At 52.4% G+C, this 14898-nt stretch overlaps 37 non-coding genes and 28 pseudogenes across 37 annotated transcripts; all 65 read left to right on the forward strand.

Moving 5' to 3' along the window:
* The first annotated feature begins 101 nt into the window (after positions 1 to 101).
* Positions 102 to 220, forward strand: LOC143944752 (5S ribosomal RNA; annotated as a pseudogene).
* A 109-nt stretch (positions 221 to 329) lies between these two features.
* On the forward strand, positions 330 to 448 carry LOC143954437 (5S ribosomal RNA). Its single transcript, XR_013269429.1, has one exon. It is a non-coding gene; the product is annotated as a 5S ribosomal RNA (ribosomal RNA).
* A 109-nt stretch (positions 449 to 557) lies between these two features.
* LOC143946478 (5S ribosomal RNA) lies at positions 558 to 676 on the forward strand (annotated as a pseudogene).
* A 110-nt stretch (positions 677 to 786) lies between these two features.
* On the forward strand, positions 787 to 905 carry LOC143954219 (5S ribosomal RNA). Its single transcript, XR_013269231.1, has one exon. It is a non-coding gene; the product is annotated as a 5S ribosomal RNA (ribosomal RNA).
* Positions 906 to 1014: 109 nt separating this feature from the next.
* LOC143950046 (5S ribosomal RNA) lies at positions 1015 to 1124 on the forward strand (annotated as a pseudogene).
* Positions 1125 to 1233: 109 nt separating this feature from the next.
* On the forward strand, positions 1234 to 1352 carry LOC143944346 (5S ribosomal RNA; annotated as a pseudogene).
* Positions 1353 to 1461: 109 nt separating this feature from the next.
* On the forward strand, positions 1462 to 1580 carry LOC143947145 (5S ribosomal RNA). Its single transcript, XR_013265276.1, has one exon. It is a non-coding gene; the product is annotated as a 5S ribosomal RNA (ribosomal RNA).
* Positions 1581 to 1689: 109 nt separating this feature from the next.
* Positions 1690 to 1808, forward strand: LOC143944753 (5S ribosomal RNA; annotated as a pseudogene).
* A 109-nt stretch (positions 1809 to 1917) lies between these two features.
* LOC143946320 (5S ribosomal RNA) lies at positions 1918 to 2036 on the forward strand (annotated as a pseudogene).
* A 109-nt stretch (positions 2037 to 2145) lies between these two features.
* Positions 2146 to 2264, forward strand: LOC143951138 (5S ribosomal RNA). Its single transcript, XR_013266438.1, has one exon. It is a non-coding gene; the product is annotated as a 5S ribosomal RNA (ribosomal RNA).
* Positions 2265 to 2373: 109 nt separating this feature from the next.
* LOC143947158 (5S ribosomal RNA) lies at positions 2374 to 2492 on the forward strand. Its single transcript, XR_013265278.1, has one exon. It is a non-coding gene; the product is annotated as a 5S ribosomal RNA (ribosomal RNA).
* Positions 2493 to 2601: 109 nt separating this feature from the next.
* On the forward strand, positions 2602 to 2720 carry LOC143945142 (5S ribosomal RNA; annotated as a pseudogene).
* A 109-nt stretch (positions 2721 to 2829) lies between these two features.
* On the forward strand, positions 2830 to 2948 carry LOC143943771 (5S ribosomal RNA; annotated as a pseudogene).
* A 110-nt stretch (positions 2949 to 3058) lies between these two features.
* On the forward strand, positions 3059 to 3177 carry LOC143952164 (5S ribosomal RNA). The gene has a single exon (XR_013267367.1). It is a non-coding gene; the product is annotated as a 5S ribosomal RNA (ribosomal RNA).
* A 109-nt stretch (positions 3178 to 3286) lies between these two features.
* Positions 3287 to 3405, forward strand: LOC143945334 (5S ribosomal RNA; annotated as a pseudogene).
* A 109-nt stretch (positions 3406 to 3514) lies between these two features.
* Positions 3515 to 3633, forward strand: LOC143944931 (5S ribosomal RNA; annotated as a pseudogene).
* A 110-nt stretch (positions 3634 to 3743) lies between these two features.
* Positions 3744 to 3862, forward strand: LOC143950733 (5S ribosomal RNA). Its single transcript, XR_013266072.1, has one exon. It is a non-coding gene; the product is annotated as a 5S ribosomal RNA (ribosomal RNA).
* A 109-nt stretch (positions 3863 to 3971) lies between these two features.
* On the forward strand, positions 3972 to 4090 carry LOC143945303 (5S ribosomal RNA; annotated as a pseudogene).
* A 109-nt stretch (positions 4091 to 4199) lies between these two features.
* Positions 4200 to 4318, forward strand: LOC143944183 (5S ribosomal RNA; annotated as a pseudogene).
* A 109-nt stretch (positions 4319 to 4427) lies between these two features.
* On the forward strand, positions 4428 to 4546 carry LOC143954438 (5S ribosomal RNA). Its single transcript, XR_013269430.1, has one exon. It is a non-coding gene; the product is annotated as a 5S ribosomal RNA (ribosomal RNA).
* A 109-nt stretch (positions 4547 to 4655) lies between these two features.
* LOC143944932 (5S ribosomal RNA) lies at positions 4656 to 4774 on the forward strand (annotated as a pseudogene).
* A 110-nt stretch (positions 4775 to 4884) lies between these two features.
* On the forward strand, positions 4885 to 5003 carry LOC143954601 (5S ribosomal RNA). Its single transcript, XR_013269577.1, has one exon. It is a non-coding gene; the product is annotated as a 5S ribosomal RNA (ribosomal RNA).
* Positions 5004 to 5112: 109 nt separating this feature from the next.
* LOC143947275 (5S ribosomal RNA) lies at positions 5113 to 5221 on the forward strand (annotated as a pseudogene).
* A 109-nt stretch (positions 5222 to 5330) lies between these two features.
* Positions 5331 to 5450, forward strand: LOC143945488 (5S ribosomal RNA; annotated as a pseudogene).
* Positions 5451 to 5559: 109 nt separating this feature from the next.
* Positions 5560 to 5678, forward strand: LOC143943545 (5S ribosomal RNA; annotated as a pseudogene).
* Positions 5679 to 5787: 109 nt separating this feature from the next.
* Positions 5788 to 5906, forward strand: LOC143954393 (5S ribosomal RNA). The gene has a single exon (XR_013269389.1). It is a non-coding gene; the product is annotated as a 5S ribosomal RNA (ribosomal RNA).
* A 109-nt stretch (positions 5907 to 6015) lies between these two features.
* LOC143952270 (5S ribosomal RNA) lies at positions 6016 to 6134 on the forward strand. Its single transcript, XR_013267463.1, has one exon. It is a non-coding gene; the product is annotated as a 5S ribosomal RNA (ribosomal RNA).
* A 109-nt stretch (positions 6135 to 6243) lies between these two features.
* Positions 6244 to 6362, forward strand: LOC143953311 (5S ribosomal RNA). Its single transcript, XR_013268405.1, has one exon. It is a non-coding gene; the product is annotated as a 5S ribosomal RNA (ribosomal RNA).
* A 109-nt stretch (positions 6363 to 6471) lies between these two features.
* On the forward strand, positions 6472 to 6590 carry LOC143947796 (5S ribosomal RNA; annotated as a pseudogene).
* A 109-nt stretch (positions 6591 to 6699) lies between these two features.
* On the forward strand, positions 6700 to 6818 carry LOC143951139 (5S ribosomal RNA). Its single transcript, XR_013266439.1, has one exon. It is a non-coding gene; the product is annotated as a 5S ribosomal RNA (ribosomal RNA).
* A 109-nt stretch (positions 6819 to 6927) lies between these two features.
* On the forward strand, positions 6928 to 7046 carry LOC143947170 (5S ribosomal RNA). The gene has a single exon (XR_013265279.1). It is a non-coding gene; the product is annotated as a 5S ribosomal RNA (ribosomal RNA).
* Positions 7047 to 7155: 109 nt separating this feature from the next.
* On the forward strand, positions 7156 to 7274 carry LOC143950254 (5S ribosomal RNA). The gene has a single exon (XR_013265674.1). It is a non-coding gene; the product is annotated as a 5S ribosomal RNA (ribosomal RNA).
* A 109-nt stretch (positions 7275 to 7383) lies between these two features.
* Positions 7384 to 7503, forward strand: LOC143945490 (5S ribosomal RNA; annotated as a pseudogene).
* A 109-nt stretch (positions 7504 to 7612) lies between these two features.
* LOC143954865 (5S ribosomal RNA) lies at positions 7613 to 7731 on the forward strand (annotated as a pseudogene).
* A 109-nt stretch (positions 7732 to 7840) lies between these two features.
* Positions 7841 to 7959, forward strand: LOC143953565 (5S ribosomal RNA). The gene has a single exon (XR_013268635.1). It is a non-coding gene; the product is annotated as a 5S ribosomal RNA (ribosomal RNA).
* A 110-nt stretch (positions 7960 to 8069) lies between these two features.
* LOC143953694 (5S ribosomal RNA) lies at positions 8070 to 8188 on the forward strand. Its single transcript, XR_013268752.1, has one exon. It is a non-coding gene; the product is annotated as a 5S ribosomal RNA (ribosomal RNA).
* A 109-nt stretch (positions 8189 to 8297) lies between these two features.
* Positions 8298 to 8416, forward strand: LOC143952176 (5S ribosomal RNA). Its single transcript, XR_013267378.1, has one exon. It is a non-coding gene; the product is annotated as a 5S ribosomal RNA (ribosomal RNA).
* A 109-nt stretch (positions 8417 to 8525) lies between these two features.
* LOC143945491 (5S ribosomal RNA) lies at positions 8526 to 8645 on the forward strand (annotated as a pseudogene).
* Positions 8646 to 8754: 109 nt separating this feature from the next.
* On the forward strand, positions 8755 to 8873 carry LOC143952235 (5S ribosomal RNA). The gene has a single exon (XR_013267431.1). It is a non-coding gene; the product is annotated as a 5S ribosomal RNA (ribosomal RNA).
* Positions 8874 to 8982: 109 nt separating this feature from the next.
* On the forward strand, positions 8983 to 9101 carry LOC143953699 (5S ribosomal RNA). Its single transcript, XR_013268757.1, has one exon. It is a non-coding gene; the product is annotated as a 5S ribosomal RNA (ribosomal RNA).
* A 109-nt stretch (positions 9102 to 9210) lies between these two features.
* LOC143944277 (5S ribosomal RNA) lies at positions 9211 to 9329 on the forward strand (annotated as a pseudogene).
* A 109-nt stretch (positions 9330 to 9438) lies between these two features.
* LOC143954146 (5S ribosomal RNA) lies at positions 9439 to 9557 on the forward strand. Its single transcript, XR_013269163.1, has one exon. It is a non-coding gene; the product is annotated as a 5S ribosomal RNA (ribosomal RNA).
* Positions 9558 to 9666: 109 nt separating this feature from the next.
* On the forward strand, positions 9667 to 9785 carry LOC143954104 (5S ribosomal RNA). The gene has a single exon (XR_013269125.1). It is a non-coding gene; the product is annotated as a 5S ribosomal RNA (ribosomal RNA).
* A 109-nt stretch (positions 9786 to 9894) lies between these two features.
* On the forward strand, positions 9895 to 10013 carry LOC143943572 (5S ribosomal RNA; annotated as a pseudogene).
* A 109-nt stretch (positions 10014 to 10122) lies between these two features.
* Positions 10123 to 10241, forward strand: LOC143951919 (5S ribosomal RNA). Its single transcript, XR_013267146.1, has one exon. It is a non-coding gene; the product is annotated as a 5S ribosomal RNA (ribosomal RNA).
* A 110-nt stretch (positions 10242 to 10351) lies between these two features.
* On the forward strand, positions 10352 to 10470 carry LOC143947183 (5S ribosomal RNA). The gene has a single exon (XR_013265280.1). It is a non-coding gene; the product is annotated as a 5S ribosomal RNA (ribosomal RNA).
* Positions 10471 to 10579: 109 nt separating this feature from the next.
* On the forward strand, positions 10580 to 10698 carry LOC143947195 (5S ribosomal RNA). The gene has a single exon (XR_013265281.1). It is a non-coding gene; the product is annotated as a 5S ribosomal RNA (ribosomal RNA).
* A 109-nt stretch (positions 10699 to 10807) lies between these two features.
* On the forward strand, positions 10808 to 10926 carry LOC143951920 (5S ribosomal RNA). Its single transcript, XR_013267147.1, has one exon. It is a non-coding gene; the product is annotated as a 5S ribosomal RNA (ribosomal RNA).
* A 110-nt stretch (positions 10927 to 11036) lies between these two features.
* Positions 11037 to 11155, forward strand: LOC143952188 (5S ribosomal RNA). The gene has a single exon (XR_013267389.1). It is a non-coding gene; the product is annotated as a 5S ribosomal RNA (ribosomal RNA).
* Positions 11156 to 11264: 109 nt separating this feature from the next.
* On the forward strand, positions 11265 to 11383 carry LOC143944871 (5S ribosomal RNA; annotated as a pseudogene).
* A 109-nt stretch (positions 11384 to 11492) lies between these two features.
* Positions 11493 to 11611, forward strand: LOC143943508 (5S ribosomal RNA; annotated as a pseudogene).
* Positions 11612 to 11720: 109 nt separating this feature from the next.
* LOC143953627 (5S ribosomal RNA) lies at positions 11721 to 11839 on the forward strand. The gene has a single exon (XR_013268691.1). It is a non-coding gene; the product is annotated as a 5S ribosomal RNA (ribosomal RNA).
* Positions 11840 to 11948: 109 nt separating this feature from the next.
* Positions 11949 to 12067, forward strand: LOC143944250 (5S ribosomal RNA; annotated as a pseudogene).
* A 109-nt stretch (positions 12068 to 12176) lies between these two features.
* Positions 12177 to 12295, forward strand: LOC143947207 (5S ribosomal RNA). Its single transcript, XR_013265282.1, has one exon. It is a non-coding gene; the product is annotated as a 5S ribosomal RNA (ribosomal RNA).
* Positions 12296 to 12404: 109 nt separating this feature from the next.
* Positions 12405 to 12523, forward strand: LOC143947219 (5S ribosomal RNA). The gene has a single exon (XR_013265283.1). It is a non-coding gene; the product is annotated as a 5S ribosomal RNA (ribosomal RNA).
* A 109-nt stretch (positions 12524 to 12632) lies between these two features.
* Positions 12633 to 12751, forward strand: LOC143945143 (5S ribosomal RNA; annotated as a pseudogene).
* Positions 12752 to 12860: 109 nt separating this feature from the next.
* On the forward strand, positions 12861 to 12979 carry LOC143951921 (5S ribosomal RNA). The gene has a single exon (XR_013267148.1). It is a non-coding gene; the product is annotated as a 5S ribosomal RNA (ribosomal RNA).
* A 110-nt stretch (positions 12980 to 13089) lies between these two features.
* Positions 13090 to 13208, forward strand: LOC143943842 (5S ribosomal RNA). Its single transcript, XR_013264971.1, has one exon. It is a non-coding gene; the product is annotated as a 5S ribosomal RNA (ribosomal RNA).
* A 109-nt stretch (positions 13209 to 13317) lies between these two features.
* Positions 13318 to 13436, forward strand: LOC143945335 (5S ribosomal RNA; annotated as a pseudogene).
* Positions 13437 to 13545: 109 nt separating this feature from the next.
* Positions 13546 to 13664, forward strand: LOC143946951 (5S ribosomal RNA; annotated as a pseudogene).
* Positions 13665 to 13774: 110 nt separating this feature from the next.
* LOC143944388 (5S ribosomal RNA) lies at positions 13775 to 13893 on the forward strand. The gene has a single exon (XR_013265022.1). It is a non-coding gene; the product is annotated as a 5S ribosomal RNA (ribosomal RNA).
* Positions 13894 to 14002: 109 nt separating this feature from the next.
* Positions 14003 to 14121, forward strand: LOC143947705 (5S ribosomal RNA). Its single transcript, XR_013265329.1, has one exon. It is a non-coding gene; the product is annotated as a 5S ribosomal RNA (ribosomal RNA).
* A 109-nt stretch (positions 14122 to 14230) lies between these two features.
* LOC143953987 (5S ribosomal RNA) lies at positions 14231 to 14349 on the forward strand. Its single transcript, XR_013269019.1, has one exon. It is a non-coding gene; the product is annotated as a 5S ribosomal RNA (ribosomal RNA).
* A 109-nt stretch (positions 14350 to 14458) lies between these two features.
* Positions 14459 to 14577, forward strand: LOC143954652 (5S ribosomal RNA). The gene has a single exon (XR_013269623.1). It is a non-coding gene; the product is annotated as a 5S ribosomal RNA (ribosomal RNA).
* Positions 14578 to 14686: 109 nt separating this feature from the next.
* On the forward strand, positions 14687 to 14805 carry LOC143954071 (5S ribosomal RNA). The gene has a single exon (XR_013269095.1). It is a non-coding gene; the product is annotated as a 5S ribosomal RNA (ribosomal RNA).
* The last annotated feature ends 93 nt before the right edge of the window (positions 14806 to 14898 follow it).

Below are 14898 nucleotides of genomic sequence, written 5' to 3' on the forward strand. Positions count from 1 at the left end.
TTATGTTGTTGGCTTTGGCGACCTGCTGTATTTTTCCTCTCGATTGCCCGAGGTGACCACCTTGGCTTTTGTCAAGAGAGTTGTAAGTAGGGTGCAAGATCGCCTACGGCCACATCACCCTGAATGCGCTCGATCTCGTCTGATCTCGGATGCTAAGCAGGGTCGGGCCTGGTTAGTACCTGGATGGGAGACCGCCTGGGACTAACAGGTGCCATAGGCTTTTTTCCATTATGTTGTTGGCTTTGGCGACCTGCTGTATTTTTCCTCTCGATTGCCCGAGGTGACCACCTTGGCTTTTGTCAAGAGAGTTGTAAGTAGGGTGCAAGATCGCCTACGGCCACATCACCCTGAATGCGCTCGATCTCGTCTGATCTCGGATGCTAAGCAGGGTCGTTCCTGGTTAGTACCTGGATGGGAGACCGCCTGGGAATACCAGGTGCCGTAAGCTTTTTTCCATTATGTTGTTGGCTTTGGCGACCTGCTGTATTTTTCCTCTCGTTTGCCCGAGGTGACCACCTTGGCTTTTGTCAAGAGAGTTGTAAGTAGGGTGCAAGATCGCCTACGGCTACATCACCCTGAATGCGCTCAATCTCGTCTGATTTCGGATGCCAAGCAGGGTCGGGCCTGGTTAGTACCTGGATGGGAGACCGCCTGGGAATACCAGGTGCCGTAAGCTTTTTTCCATTATGTTGTTGGCTTTGGCGACCTGCTGTATTTTTCCTCTCGATTGCCCGAGGTGACCACCTTGGCTTTTGTCAAGAGAGTTGTAAGTAGGGTGCAAAGATTGCCTACGGCCACATCACTCTGCATGCGCTCAATCTCGTCTGATCTCGGATGCTAAGCAGGGTCGGGCCTGGTTAGTACCTGGATGGGAGACCGCCTGGGAATACCAGGTGCCGTAGGCTTTTTTCCATTATGTTGTTGGCTTTGGCGACCTGCTGTATTTTTCCTCTTGATTGCCCGAGGTGACCACCTTGGCTTTTGTCAAGAAAGTTGTAAGTAGGGTGCAAGATCGCCTACGGCCACATCACCCTGAATGCGCTTGATCTCTGATGCTAAGCAGGGTCGGGCCTGGTTAGTACCTGGATATGGAGACCGCCTGGGAATACCAGGTGCCGTAGGCTTTTTTCCATTATGTTGTTGGCTTTGGCGACCTGCTGTATTTTTCCTCTCGATTGCCCGAGGTGACCACCTTGGCTTTTGTCAAGAGAGTTGTAAGTAGGGTGCAAGATCACCTATGGCCACATCACCCTGATTGCGCTCGATCTCGTCTGATCTCGGAAGCTAAGCAGGGTCAGGCCTGGTTAGTACCTGGATGGGAGACCGCCTGGGAATACCATGTGCCGTAGGCTTTTTTCCATTATGTTGTTGGCTTTGGTGACCTGCTGTATTTTTCCTCTTGATTGCCCGAGGTGACCACCTTGGCTTTTGTCAAGAGATTTGTAAGTAGGGTGCAAGATTGCCTACGGCCACATCACCCTGAATGCGCTCGATCTCGTCTGATCTCGGATGCTAAGCAGGGTCGTGCCTGGTTAGTACCTGGATGGGAGACCGCCTGGGAATACCAGGTGCCGTAGGCTTTTTTCCATTATGTTGTTGGCTTTGGCGACCTGCTGTATTTTTCCTCTCGATTGCCCGAGGTGACCACCTTGGCTTTTGTCAAGAGAGTTGTAAGTAGGGTGCAAGATCGCCTACGGCCACATCACCCTGAATGCGCTCGATCTCGTCTGATCTCGGATGCTAAGCAGGGTCGGGCCTGGTTAGTACCTGGATGGGAGACCGCCTGGGACTAACAGGTGCCATAGGCTTTTTTCCATTATGTTGTTGGCTTTGGCGACCTGCTGTATTTTTCCTCTCGATTGCCCGAGGTGACCACCTTGGCTTTTGTCAAGAGAGTTGTAAGTAGGGTGCAAGATCAACTATGGCCACATCACCCTGAATGCGCTCGATCTTGTCTGATCTCGGATTCTAAGCAGGGTCGGGCCTGGTTAGTACCTGGATGGGAGACCTCCTGGGAATACCAGGTGCCGTAGGCTTTTTTCCATTATGTTGTTGGCTTTGGCGACCTGCTGTATTTTTCCTCTCGATTGCCCGAGGTGACCACCTTGGCTTTTGTCAAGAGAGTTGTAAGTAGGGTGCAAGATCGCCTACGGCCACATCACCCTGAATGCGCTCGATCTCGTCTGATCTCGGATGCTAAGCAGGGTCGGGCCTGGTTAATACCTGGATGGGAGACCGCCTGGGAATACCAGGTGCCGTAGGCTTTTTTCCATTATGTTGTTGGCTTTGGCGACCTGCTGTATTTTTCCTCTTTATTGCCCGAGGTGACCACCTTGGCTTTTGTCAAGAGAGTTGTAAGTAGGGTGCAAGCTCGCCTACGGCCACATCACCCTGAATGCGCTCGATCTCGTCTGATCTCGGATGCTAAGCAGGGTCGTGCCTGGTTAGTACCTGGATGGGAGACCGCCTGGGAATACCAGGTGCCGTAGGCTTTTTTCCATTATGTTGTTGGCTTTGGCGACCTGCTGTATTTTTCCTCTCGATTGCCCGAGGTGACCACCTTGGCTTTTGTCAAGAGAGTTGTAAGTAGGGTGCAAGATCGCCTACGGCCACATCACCCTGAATGCGCTCAATCTCGTCTGATCTCGCATGCCAAGCAGGGTCGGGCCTGGTTAGTACCTGGATGGGAGATCGCCTGGGAATACCAGGTGCCGTAGGCTTTTTTCCATTATGTTGTTGGCTTTGGCGACCTGCTGTATTTTTCCTCTCGATTGCCCGAGGTGACCACCTTGGTTTTTGTCAAGAGAGTTGTAAGTAGGGTGCTAGATCGCCTACGGCCACATCACCCTGAATGCGCTCGATCTCGTCTGATGTCGGATGCTAAGCAGGGTCGTGCCTGGTTAGTACCTGGATGGGAGACCGCCTGGGAATACCAGGTGCCGTAAGCTTTTTTCCATTATGTTGTTGGCTTTGGCGACCTGCTGTATTTTTCCTCTCGTTTGCCCGAGGTGACCACCTTGGCTTTTGTCAAGAGAGTTGTAAGTAGGGTGCAAAGATTGCCTACGGCCACATCACCCTGAATGCGCTCGATCTCGTCTGATCTCGGATGCTAAGCAGGGTCGGGCCTGGTTAGTACCTGGATGGGAGACCGCCTGGGAATACCAGGTGCCGTAGGCTTTTTTCCATTATGTTGTTGGCTTTGGCGACCTGCTGTATTTTTCCTCTCGATTGCCCGAGGTGACCACCTTGGTTTTTGTCAAGAGAGTTGTAAGTAGGGTGCAAGATCGCCTATGGCCACATCACCCTGAATGCGCTCGATCTCGTCTGATCTCGGATGCTAAGCAGGGTCGTTCCTGGTTAGTACCTGGATGGGAGACTGCCTGGGAATACCAGGTGCCGTAAGCTTTTTTCCATTATGTTGTTGGCTTTGGCGACCTGCTGTATTTTTCCTCTCGTTTGCCCGAGGTGACCACCTTGGCTTTTGTCAAGAGAGTTGTAAGTAGGGTGCAAGATCGCCTACGGCTACATCACCCTGAATGCGCTCAATCTCGTCTGATCTCGGATGCCAAGCAGGGTCGGGCCTGGTTAGTACCTGGATGGGAGACCGCCTGGGAATACCAGGTGCCGTAAGCTTTTTTCCATTATGTTGTTGGCTTTGGCGACCTGCTGTATTTTTCCTCTCGATTGCCTGAGGTGACCACCTTGGCTTTTGTCAAGAGAGTTGTAAGTAGGGTGCAAAGATTGCCTACGGCCACATCACCCTGGATGCGCTTGATCTCGTCTGATCTCGGATGCTAAGCAGGGTCGGGCCTGGTTAGTACCTGGATGGGAGACCGCCTGGGAATACCAGGTGCCGTAGGCATTTTTCCATTATGTTGTTGGCTTTGGCGACCTGCTGTATTTTTCCTCTCGATTGCCCAAGGTGACCACCTTGGCTTTTGTCAAGAGAGTTGTGAGTAGGGTGCCAGATCGCCTACGGCTACATCACCCTGAATGCGCTCGATCTCGTCTGATCTCGGATGCTAAGCAGGGTCGGGCCTGTTTAGTACCTGGATGGGAGACCGCCTGGGAATACCGTGTGCCGTAGGATTTTTTCCATTATGTTGTTGGCTTTGGCGACCTGCTGTATTTTTCCTCTCGATTGCCCGAGGTGACCACCTTGGCTTTTGTCAAGAGAGTTGTAAGTAGGGTGCAAGATCGCCTACGACCACATCACCCTGAATGCGCTCGATCTCGTCTGATCTCGGATGCTAAGATGGGTCGGGCCTGGTTAGTACCTGGATGGGAGACCGCCTGGGAATTCCAGGTGCCGTAGGCTTTTTTCCATTATGTTGTTGGCTTTGGCGACCTGCTGTATTTTTCCTCACGATTGCCCGAGGTGACCACCTTGGTTTTTGTCAAGAGAGTTGTAAGTAGGGTGCAAGATCGCCTACGGCCACATCACCCTGAATGCGCTCGATCTCGTCTGATCTCGGATGCTAAGCAGGGTCGTTCCTGGTTAGTACCTGGATGGGAGACCGCCTGGGAATACCAGGTGCCGTAAGCTTTTTTCCATTATGTTGTTGGCTTTGGCGACCTGCTGTATTTTTCCTCTCGTTTGCCCGAGGTGACCACCTTGGCTTTTGTCAAGAGAGTTGTAAGTAGGGTGCAAGATCGCCTACGGCTACATCACCCTGAATGCGCTCAATCTCGTCTGATCTCGGATGCCAAGCAGGGTCGGGCCTGGTTAGTACCTGGATGGGAGACCGCCTGGGAATACCAGGTGCCGTAAGCTTTTTTCCATTATGTTGTTGGCTTTGGCGACCTGCTGTATTTTTCCTCTCGATTGCCCGAGGTGACCACCTTGGCTTTTGTCAAGAGAGTTGTAAGTAGGGTGCAAAGATTCCCTACGGCCACATCACCCTGGATGCGCTCAATCTCGTCTGATCTCGGATGCTAAGCAGGGTCGGGCCTGGTTAGTACCTGGATGGGAGACCGCCTGGGAATACCAGGTGCCGTAGGCTTTTTTCCATTATGTTGTTGGCTTTGGCGACCTGCTGTATTTTTCCTCTTGATTGCCCGAGGTGACCACCTTGGCTTTTGTCAAGAGAGTTGTAAGTAGGGTGCAAGATCGCCTACGGCCACATCACCCTGAATGCGCTTGATCTCGGATGCTAAGCAGGGTCGGGCCTGGTTAGTACCTGGATGGGAGACCGCCTGGGAATACCAGGTGCCGTAGGCTTTTTTCCATTATGTTGTTGGCTTTGGCGACCTGCTGTATTTTTCCTCTCGATTGCCCGAGGTGACCACCTTGGCTTTTGTCAAGAGAGTTGTAAGTAGGGTGCAAGATCGCCTACGGCCACATCACCCTGAATGCGCTCGATCTCATCTGATCTCGCATGCTAAGCAGGGTCGGGCCTGGTTAGTACCTGGATATGGAGACCGCCTGGGAATACCAGGTGCCGTAGGCTTTTTTCCATTATGTTGTTGGCTTTGGCGACCTGCTGTATTTTTCCTCTCGATTGCCCGAGGTGACCACCTTGGCTTTTGTCAAGAGAGTTGTAAGTAGGGTGCAAGATCACCTACGGACACATCACCCTGATTGCGCTCGATCTCGTCTGATCTCGGAAGCTAAGCAGGGTCGGGCCTGGTTAGTACCTGGATGGGAGACCGCCTGGGAATACCATGTGCCGTAGGCTTTTTTCCATTATGTTGTTGGCTTTGGTGACCTGCTGTATTTTTCCTCTTGATTGCCCGAGGTGACCACCTTGGCTTTTGTCAAGAGATTTGTAAGTAGGGTGCAAGATTGCCTACGGCCACATCACCCTGAATGCGCTCGATCTTGTCTGATCTCGGATGCTAAGCAGGGTCGTGCCTGGTTCGTACCTGGATGGGAGACCGCCTGGGAATACCAGGTGCCGTAGGCTTTTTTCCATTATGTTGTTGACTTTGGCGACCTGCTGTATTTTTCCTCTCGATTGCCCGAGGTGACCACCTTGGCTTTTGTCAAGAGAGTTGTAAGTAGGGTGCAAGACCGCCTACGGCCACATCACCCTGAATGCGCTCGATCTTGTCTGATCTCGGATGCTAAGCAGGGTCGTGCCTGGTTAGTACCTGGATGGGAGACCGCCTGGGAATACCAGGTGCCGTAGGCTTTTTTCCATTATGTTGTTGACTTTGGCGACCTGCTGTATTTTTCCTCTCGATTGCCCGAGGTGACCACCTTGGCTTTTGTCAAGAGAGTTGTAAGTAGGGTGCAAGATCGCCTACGGCCACATCACCCTGAATGCGCTCGATCTCATCTGATCTCGGATGCTAAGCAGGGTCGGGCCTGGTTAGTACCTGGATGGGAGACCGCCTGGGACTAACAGGTGCCGTAGGCTTTTTTCCATTATGTTGTTGGCTTTGGCGACCTGCTGTATTTTTCCTCTCGATTGCCCGAGGTGACCACCTTGGCTTTTGTCAAGAGAGTTGTAAGTAGGGTGCAAGATCAACTATGGCCACATCACCCTGAATGCGCTCGATCTTGTCTGATCTCGGATTCTAAGCAAGGTCGGGCCTGGTTAGTACCTGGATGGGAGACCGCCTGGGAATACCAGGTGCCGTAGGCTTTTTTCCATTATGTTGTTGGCTTTGGCGACCTGCTGTATTTTTCCTCTCGATTGCCCGAGGTGACCACCTTGGCTTTTGTCAAGAGAGTTGTAAGTAGGGTGCAAGATCGCCTACGGCCACATCACCCTGAATGCGCTCGATCTCGTCTGATCTCGGATGCTAAGCAGGGTCGGGCCTGGTTAATACCTGGATGGGAGACCGCCTGGGAATACCAGGTGCCGTAGGCTTTTTTCCATTATGTTGTTGGCTTTGGCGACCTGCTGTATTTTTCCTCTCGATTGCCCGAGGTGACCACCTTCGCTTTTGTCAAGAGATTTGTAAGTAGGGTGCAAGATTGCCTACGGCCACATCACCCTGAATGCGCTCGATCTCGTCTGATCTCGGATGCTAAGCAGGGTCGTGCCTGGTTAGTACCTGGATGGGAGACCGCCTGGGAATACCAGGTGCCGTAGGCTTTTTTCCATTATGTTGTTGGCTTTGGCGACCTGCTGTATTTTTCCTCTTGATTCCCCGAGGTGACCACCTTGGCTTTTGTCAAGAGAGTTGTAAGTAGGGAGCAAGATCGCCTACGGCCACATCACCCTGAATGCGCTTGATCTCGTCTGATCTCGGATGCTAAGCAGGGTCGGGCCTGGTTAGTACCTGGATGGGAGACCGCCTGGGAATACCAGGTGCCGTAGGCTTTTTTCCATTATGTTGTTGGCTTTGGCGACCTGCTGTATTTTTCCTCTCGATTGCCCGAGGTGACCACCTTGGCTTTTGTCAAGAGAGTTGTAAGTAGGGTGCAAGATCGCCTACGGCCACATCACCCTGAATGCGCTCGATCTCATCTGATCTCGCATGCTAAGCAGGGTCGGGCCTGGTTAGTACCTGGATATGGAGACCGCCTGGGAATACCAGGTGCCGTAGGCTTTTTTCCATTATGTTGTTGGCTTTGGCGACCTGCTGTATTTTTCCTCTCGATTGCCCGAGGTGACCACCTTGGCTTTTGTCAAGAGAGTTGTAAGTAGGGTGCAAGATCACCTACGGCCACATCACCCTGATTGCGCTCGATCTCGTCTGATCTCGGAAGCTAAGCAGGGTCGGGCCTGGTTAGTACCTGGATAGGAGACCGCCTGGGAATACCATGTGCCGTAGGCTTTTTTCCATTATGTTGTTGGCTTTGGTGACCTGCTGTATTTTTCCTCTCGATTGCCCGAGGTGACCACCTTGGCTTTTGTCAAGAGAGTTGTAAGTAGGGTGCAAGATCGCCTACGGCCACATCACCCTGAATGCGCTCAATCTCGTCTGATCTCGGATGCCAAGCAGGGTCGGGCCTGGTTAGTACCTGGATGGGAGACCGCCTGGGAATACCAGGTGCCGTAGGCTTTTTTCCATTATGTTGTTGGCTTTGGCGACCTGCTGTATTTTTCCTCTCGATTGCCCGAGGTGACCACCTTGGCTTTTGTCAAGAGAGTTGTAAGTAGGGTACAAAGATTGCCTACGGCCACATCACCCTAAATGCGCTCGATCTCGTCTGATCTCGGATGCTAAGATGGGTCGGGCCTGGTTAGTACCTGGATGGGAGACCGCCTGGGAATTCCAGGTGCCGTAGGCTTTTTTCCATTATGTTGTTGGCTTTGGCGACCTGCTGTATTTTTCCTCTCGATTGCCCGAGGTGACCACCTTGGTTTTTGTCAAGAGAGTTGTAAGTAGGGTGCAAGATCGCCTACGGCCACATCACCCTGAATGCGCTCGATCTCGTCTGATCTCGGATGCTAAGCAGGGTCGGGCCTGGTTAGTACCTGGATGGGAGACCGCCTGGGAATACCAGGTGCCGTAGGCTTTTTTCCATTATGTTGTTGGCTTTGGCGACCTGCTGTATTTTTCCTCTCGATTGCCCGAGGTGACCACCTTGGCTTTTGTCAAGAGAGTTGTAAGTAGGGTGCAAGATCGCCTACGGCCACATCACCCTGAATGCGCTCGATCTCATCTGATCTCGCATGCTAAGCAGGGTCGGGCCTGGTTAGTACCTGGATATGGAGACCGCCTGGGAATACCAGGTGCCGTAGGCTTTTTTCCATTATGTTGTTGGCTTTGGCGACTTGCTGTATTTTTCCTCTCGATTGCCCGAGGTGACCACCTTGGCTTTTGTCAAGAGAGTTGTAAGTAGGGTGCAAGATCACCTACGGCCACATCACCCTGATTGCGCTCGATCTCGTCTGATCTCGGAAGCTAAGCAGGGTCGGGCCTGGTTAGTACCTGGATGGGAGACCGCCTGGGAATACCATGTGCCGTAGGCTTTTTTCCATTATGTTGTTGGCTTTGGTGACCTGCTGTATTTTTCCTCTTGATTGCCCGAGGTGACCACCTTGGCTTTTGTCAAGAGATTTGTAAGTAGGGTGCAAGATCGCCTACGGCCACATCACCCTGAATGCGCTCGATCTCGTCTGATATCGGATGCTAAGCAGGGTCGGGCCTGGTTAGTACCTGGATGGGAGACCGCCTGGGAATACCAGGTGCCGTAAGCTTTTTTCCATTATGTTGTTGGCTTTGGCGACCTGCTGTATTTTTCCTCTCGTTTGCCCGAGGTGACCACCTTGGCTTTTGTCAAGAGAGTTGTAAGTAGGGTGCAAGATCGCCTACGGCCACATCACCCTGAATGCGCTCGATCTCGTCTGATCTCAGATGCTAAGCAGGGTCAGGCTTGGTTAGTACCTGGATGGGAGACCGCCTGGGAATTCCAGGTGCCGTAGGCTTTTTTCCATTATGTTGTTGGCTTTGGCGACCTGCTGTATTTTTCCTCTCGATTGCCCGAGGTGACCACCTTGGCTTTTGTCAAGAGAGTTGTAAGTAGGGAGCAAGATCGCCTATTGCCACATCACCCTGAATGCGCTCGATCTCGTCTGATCTCGGATGCTAAGCAGGGTCGTGCCTGGTTAGTACCTGGATGGGAGACCGCCTGGGAATACCAGGTGCCGTAGGCTTTTTTCCATTATGTTGTTGGCTTTGGCGACCTGCTGTATTTTTCCTCTCGATTGCCCGAGGTGACCACCTTGGCTTTTGTCAAGAGAGTTGTAAGTAGGGTGCAAGCTCGCCTACGGCCACATCACCCTGAATGCGCTCGATCTCGTCTGATCTCGGATGCTAAGCAGGGTCGTGCCTGGTTAGTACCTGGATCGGAGACCGCCTGGGAATACCAGGTGCCGTAGGCTTTTTTCCATTATGTTGTTGGCTTTGGCGACCTGCTGTATTTTTCCTCTCGATTGCCCGAGGTGACCACCTTGGCTTTTGTCAAGAGAGTTGTAAGTAGGGTGCAAGATCGCCTACGGCCACATCACCCTGAATGCGCTCAATCTCGTCTGATCTCGCATGCCAAGCAGGGTCGGGCCTGGTTAGTACCTGGATGGGAGACCGCCTGGGAATACCAGGTGCCGTAGGCTTTTTTCCATTATGTTGTTGGCTTTGGCGACCTGCTGTATTTTTCCTCTCGATTGCCCGAGGTGACCACCTTGGTTTTTGTCAAGAGAGTTGTAAGTAGGGTGCTAGATCGCCTACGGCCACATCACCCTGAATGCGCTCGATCTCGTCTGATCTCGGATGCTAAGCAGGGTCGTGCCTGGTTAGTACCTGGATGGGAGACCGCCTGGGAATACCAGGTGCCGTAAGCTTTTTTCCATTATGTTGTTGGCTTTGGCGACCTGCTGTATTTTTCCTCTCGTTTGCCCGAGGTGACCACCTTGGCTTTTGTCAAGAGAGTTGTAAGTAGGGTGCAGAGATTGCCTACGGCCACATCACCCTGAATGCGCTCGATCTCGTCTGATCTCGGATGCTAAGCAGGGTCGTGCCTGGTTAGTACCTGGATGGGAGACCGCCTGGGAATACCAGGTGCCGTAGGCTTTTTTCCATTATGTTGTTGGCTTTGGCGACCTGCTGTATTTTTCCTCTCGATTGCCCGAGGTGACCACCTTGGCTTTTGTCAAGAGAGTTGTAAGTAGGGTGCAAGCTCGCCTACGGCCACATCACCCTGAATGCGCTCGATCTCGTCTGATCTCGGATGCTAAGCAGGGTCGTGCCTGGTTAGTACCTGGATGGGAGACCGCCTGGGAATACCAGGTGCCGTAGGCTTTTTTCCATTATGTTGTTGGCTTTGGCGACCTGCTGTATTTTTCCTCTCGATTGCCCGAGGTGACCACCTTGGTTTTTGTCAAGAGAGTTGTAAGTAGGGTGCTAGATCGCCTACGGCCACATCACCCTGAATGCGCTCGATCTCGTCTGATCTCGGATGCTAAGCAGGGTCGTGCCTGGTTAGTACCTGGATGGGAGACCGCCTGGGAATACCAGGTGCCGTAAGCTTTTTTCCATTATGTTGTTGGCTTTGGCGACCTGCTGTATTTTTCCTCTCGTTTGCCCGAGGTGACCACCTTGGCTTTTGTCAAGAGAGTTGTAAGTAGGGTGCAAAGATTGCCTACGGCCACATCACCCTGAATGCGCTCGATCTCGTCTGATCTCGGATGCTAAGCAGGGTCGGGCCTGGTTAGTACCTGGATGGGAGACCGCCTGGGAATACCAGGTGCCGTAGGCTTTTTTCCATTATGTTGTTGGCTTTGGCGACCTGCTGTATTTTTCCTCTCGATTGCCCGAGGTGACCACCTTGGTTTTTGTCAAGAGAGTTGTAAGTAGGGTGCAAGATCGCCCACGGCCACATCACCCTGAATGCGCTCGATCTCGTCTGATCTCGGATGCTAAGCAGGGTCGTTCCTGGTTAGTACCTGGATGGGAGACCGCCTGGGAATACCAGGTGCCGTAAGCTTTTTTCCATTATGTTGTTGGCTTTGGCGACCTGCTGTATTTTTCCTCTCGTTTGCCCGAGGTGACCACCTTGGCTTTTGTCAAGAGAGTTGTAAGTAGGGTGCAAGATCGCCTACGGCTACATCACCCTGAATGCGCTCAATCTCGTCTGATCTCGGATGCCAAGCAGGGTCGGGCCTGGTTAGTACCTGGATGGGAGACCGCCTGGGAATACCAGGTGCCGTAGGCATTTTTCCATTATGTTGTTGGCTTTGGCGACCTGCTGTATTTTTCCTCTCGATTGCCCAAGGTGACCACCTTGGCATTTGTCAAGAGAGTTGTGAGTAGGGTGCCAGATCGCCTACGGCTACATCACCCTGAATGCGCTCGATCTCGTCTGATCTCGGATGCTAAGCAGGGTCGGGCCTGGTTAGTACCTGGATGGGAGACCGCCTGGGAATACCGTGTGCCGTAGGCTTTTTTCCATTATGTTGTTGGCTTTGGCGACCTGCTGTATTTTTCCTCTCGATTGCCCGAGGTGACCACCTTGGCTTTTGTCAAGAGAGTTGTAAGTATGGTGCAAGATCGCCTACGGCCACATCACCCTGAATGCGCTCGATCTCGTCTGATCTCGGATTCTAAGCAAGGTCGGGCTTGGTTAGTACCTGGATGGGAGACCGCCTGGGAATTCCAGGTGCCGTAGGCTTTTTTCCATTATGTTGTTGGCTTTGGCGACCTGCTGTATTTTTCCTCTCGATTGCCCGAGGTGACCACCTTGGCTTTTGTCAAGAGAGTTGTAAGTAGGGAGCAAGATCGCCTACGGCCACATCACCCTGAATGCGCTCGATCTCGTCTGATCTCGGATGCTAAGCAGGGTCGTGCCTGGTTAGTACCTGGATGGGAGACCGCCTGGGAATACCAGGTGCCGTAGGCTTTTTTCCATTATGTTGTTGGCTTTGGCGACCTGCTGTATTTTTCCTCTCGATTGCCCGAGGTGACCACCTTGGCTTTTGTCAAGAGAGTTGTAAGTAGGGTGCAAGCTCGCCTACGGCCACATCACCCTGAATGCGCTCGATCTCGTCTGATCTCGGATGCTAAGCAGGGTCGTGCCTGGTTAGTACCTGGATGGGAGACCGCCTGGGAATACCAGGTGCCGTAGGCTTTTTTCCATTATGTTGTTGGCTTTGGCGACCTGCTGTATTTTTCCTCTCGATTGCCCGAGGTGACCACCTTGGCTTTTGTCAAGAGAGTTGTAAGTAGGGTGCAAGATCGCCTACGGCCACATCACCCTGAATGCGCTCAATCTCGTCTGATCTCGCATGCCAAGCAGGGTCGGGCCTGGTTAGTACCTGGATGGGAGATCGCCTGGGAATACCAGGTGCCGTAGGCTTTTTTCCATTATGTTGTTGGCTTTGGCGACCTGCTGTATTTTTCCTCTCGATTGCCCGAGGTGACCACCTTGGTTTTTGTCAAGAGAGTTGTAAGTAGGGTGCTAGATCGCCTACGGCCACATCACCCTGAATGCGCTCGATCTCGTCTGATCTCGGATGCTAAGCAGGGTCGTGCCTGGTTAGTACCTGGATGGGAGACCGCCTGGGAATACCAGGTGCCGTAAGCTTTTTTCCATTATGTTGTTGGCTTTGGCGACCTGCTGTATTTTTCCTCTCGTTTGCCCGAGGTGACCACCTTGGCTTTTGTCAAGAGAGTTGTAAGTAGGGTGCAAAGTTTGCCTACGGCCACATCACCCTGAATGCGCTCGATCTCATCTGATCTCGGATGCTAAGCAGGGTCGGGCCTGGTTAGTACCTGGATGGGAGACCGCCTGGGAATACCAGGTGCCGTAGGCTTTTTTCCATTATGTTGTTGGCTTTGGCGACCTGCTGTATTTTTCCTCTCGATTGCCCGAGGTGACCACCTTGGCTTTTGTCAAGAGAGTTGTAAGTAGGGTGCAAGATCGCCTATGGCCACATCACCCTGAATGCGCTCGATCTCGTCTGATCTCGGATGCTAAGCAGGGTCGTTCCTGGTTAGTACCTGGATGGGAGACTGCCTGGGAATACCAGGTGCCGTAAGCTTTTTTCCATTATGTTGTTGGCTTTGGCGACCTGCTGTATTTTTCCTCTCGTTTGCCCGAGGTGACCACCTTGGCTTTTGTCAAGAGAGTTGTAAGTAGGGTGCAAGATCGCCTACGGCTACATCACCCTGAATGCGCTCAATCTCGTCTGATCTCTGATGCCAAGCAGGGTCGGGCCTGGTTAGTACCTGGATGGGAGACCGCCTGGGAATACCAGGTGCCGTAAGCTTTTTTCCATTATGTTGTTGGCTTTGGAGACCTGCTGTATTTTTCCTCTCGATTGCCTGAGGTGACCACCTTGGCTTTTGTCAAGAGAGTTGTAAGTAGGGTGCAAAGATTGCCTACGGCCACATCACCCTGGATGCGCTCGATCTCGTCTGATCTCGGATGCTAAGCAGGGTCGGGCCTGGTTAGTACCTGGATGGGAGACCGCCTGGGAATACCAGGTGCCGTAGGCATTTTTCCATTATGTTGTTGGCTTTGGCGACCTGCTGTATTTTTCCTCTCGATTGCCCGAGGTGACCACCTTGGCTTTTGTCAAGAGAGTTGTAAGTATGGTGCAAGATCGCCTACGGCCACATCACCCTGAATGCGCTCGATCTCGTCTGATCTCGGAAGCTAAGCAGGGTCGGGCCTGGTTAGTACCTGGATGGGAGACCGCCTGGGAATACCAGGTGCCGTAGGCATTTTTCCATTATGTTGTTGGCTTTGGCGACCTGCTGTATTTTTCCTCTCGATTGCCCAAGGTGACCACCTTGGCTTTTGTCAAGAGAGTTGTGAGTAGGGTGCCAGATCGCCTACGGCTACATCACCCTGAATGCGCTCGATCTCGTCTGATCTCGGATGCTAAGCAGGGTCGGGCCTGGTTAGTACCTGGGTGGGAGACCGCCTGGGAATACCGTGTGCCGTAGGCTTTTTTCCATTATGTTGTTGGCTTTGGCGACCTGCTGTATTTTTCCTCTCGATTGCCCGAGGTGACCACCTTGGCTTTTGTCAAGAGAGTTGTAAGTAGGGTGCAAGATCGCCTATGGCCACATCACCCTGAATGCGCTCGATCTCGTCTGATCTCGGATGCTAAGATGGGTCGGGCCTGGTTAGTACCTGGATGGGAGACCGCCTGGGAATTCCAGGTGCCGTAGGCTTTTTTCCATTATGTTGTTGGCTTTGGCGACCTGCTGTATTTTTCCTCACGATTGCCCGAGGTGACCACCTTGGTTTTTGTCAAGAGAGTTGTAAGTAGGGTGCAAGATCGCCTACGGCCACATCACCCTGAATGCGCTCGATCTCGTCTGATCTCGGACGCTAAGCAGGGTCGTTCCTGGTTAGTACCTGGATGGGAGACCGCCTGGGAATACCAGGTGCCGTAAGCTTTTTTCCATTATGTTGTTGGCTTTGGCGACCTGCTGTATTTTTCCTCTCGTTTGCCCGAGGTGACCACCTTGGCTTTTGTCAAGAGAGTTGTA

The sequence above is a fragment of the Lithobates pipiens genome, unplaced genomic scaffold (assembly GCF_037356315.1).
Source record: "Lithobates pipiens isolate NorthernLeopardFrog02 unplaced genomic scaffold, aLitPip1_a1.2 Scaffold_30, whole genome shotgun sequence".
Classification (NCBI taxonomy): domain Eukaryota; kingdom Metazoa; phylum Chordata; class Amphibia; order Anura; family Ranidae; genus Lithobates; species Lithobates pipiens.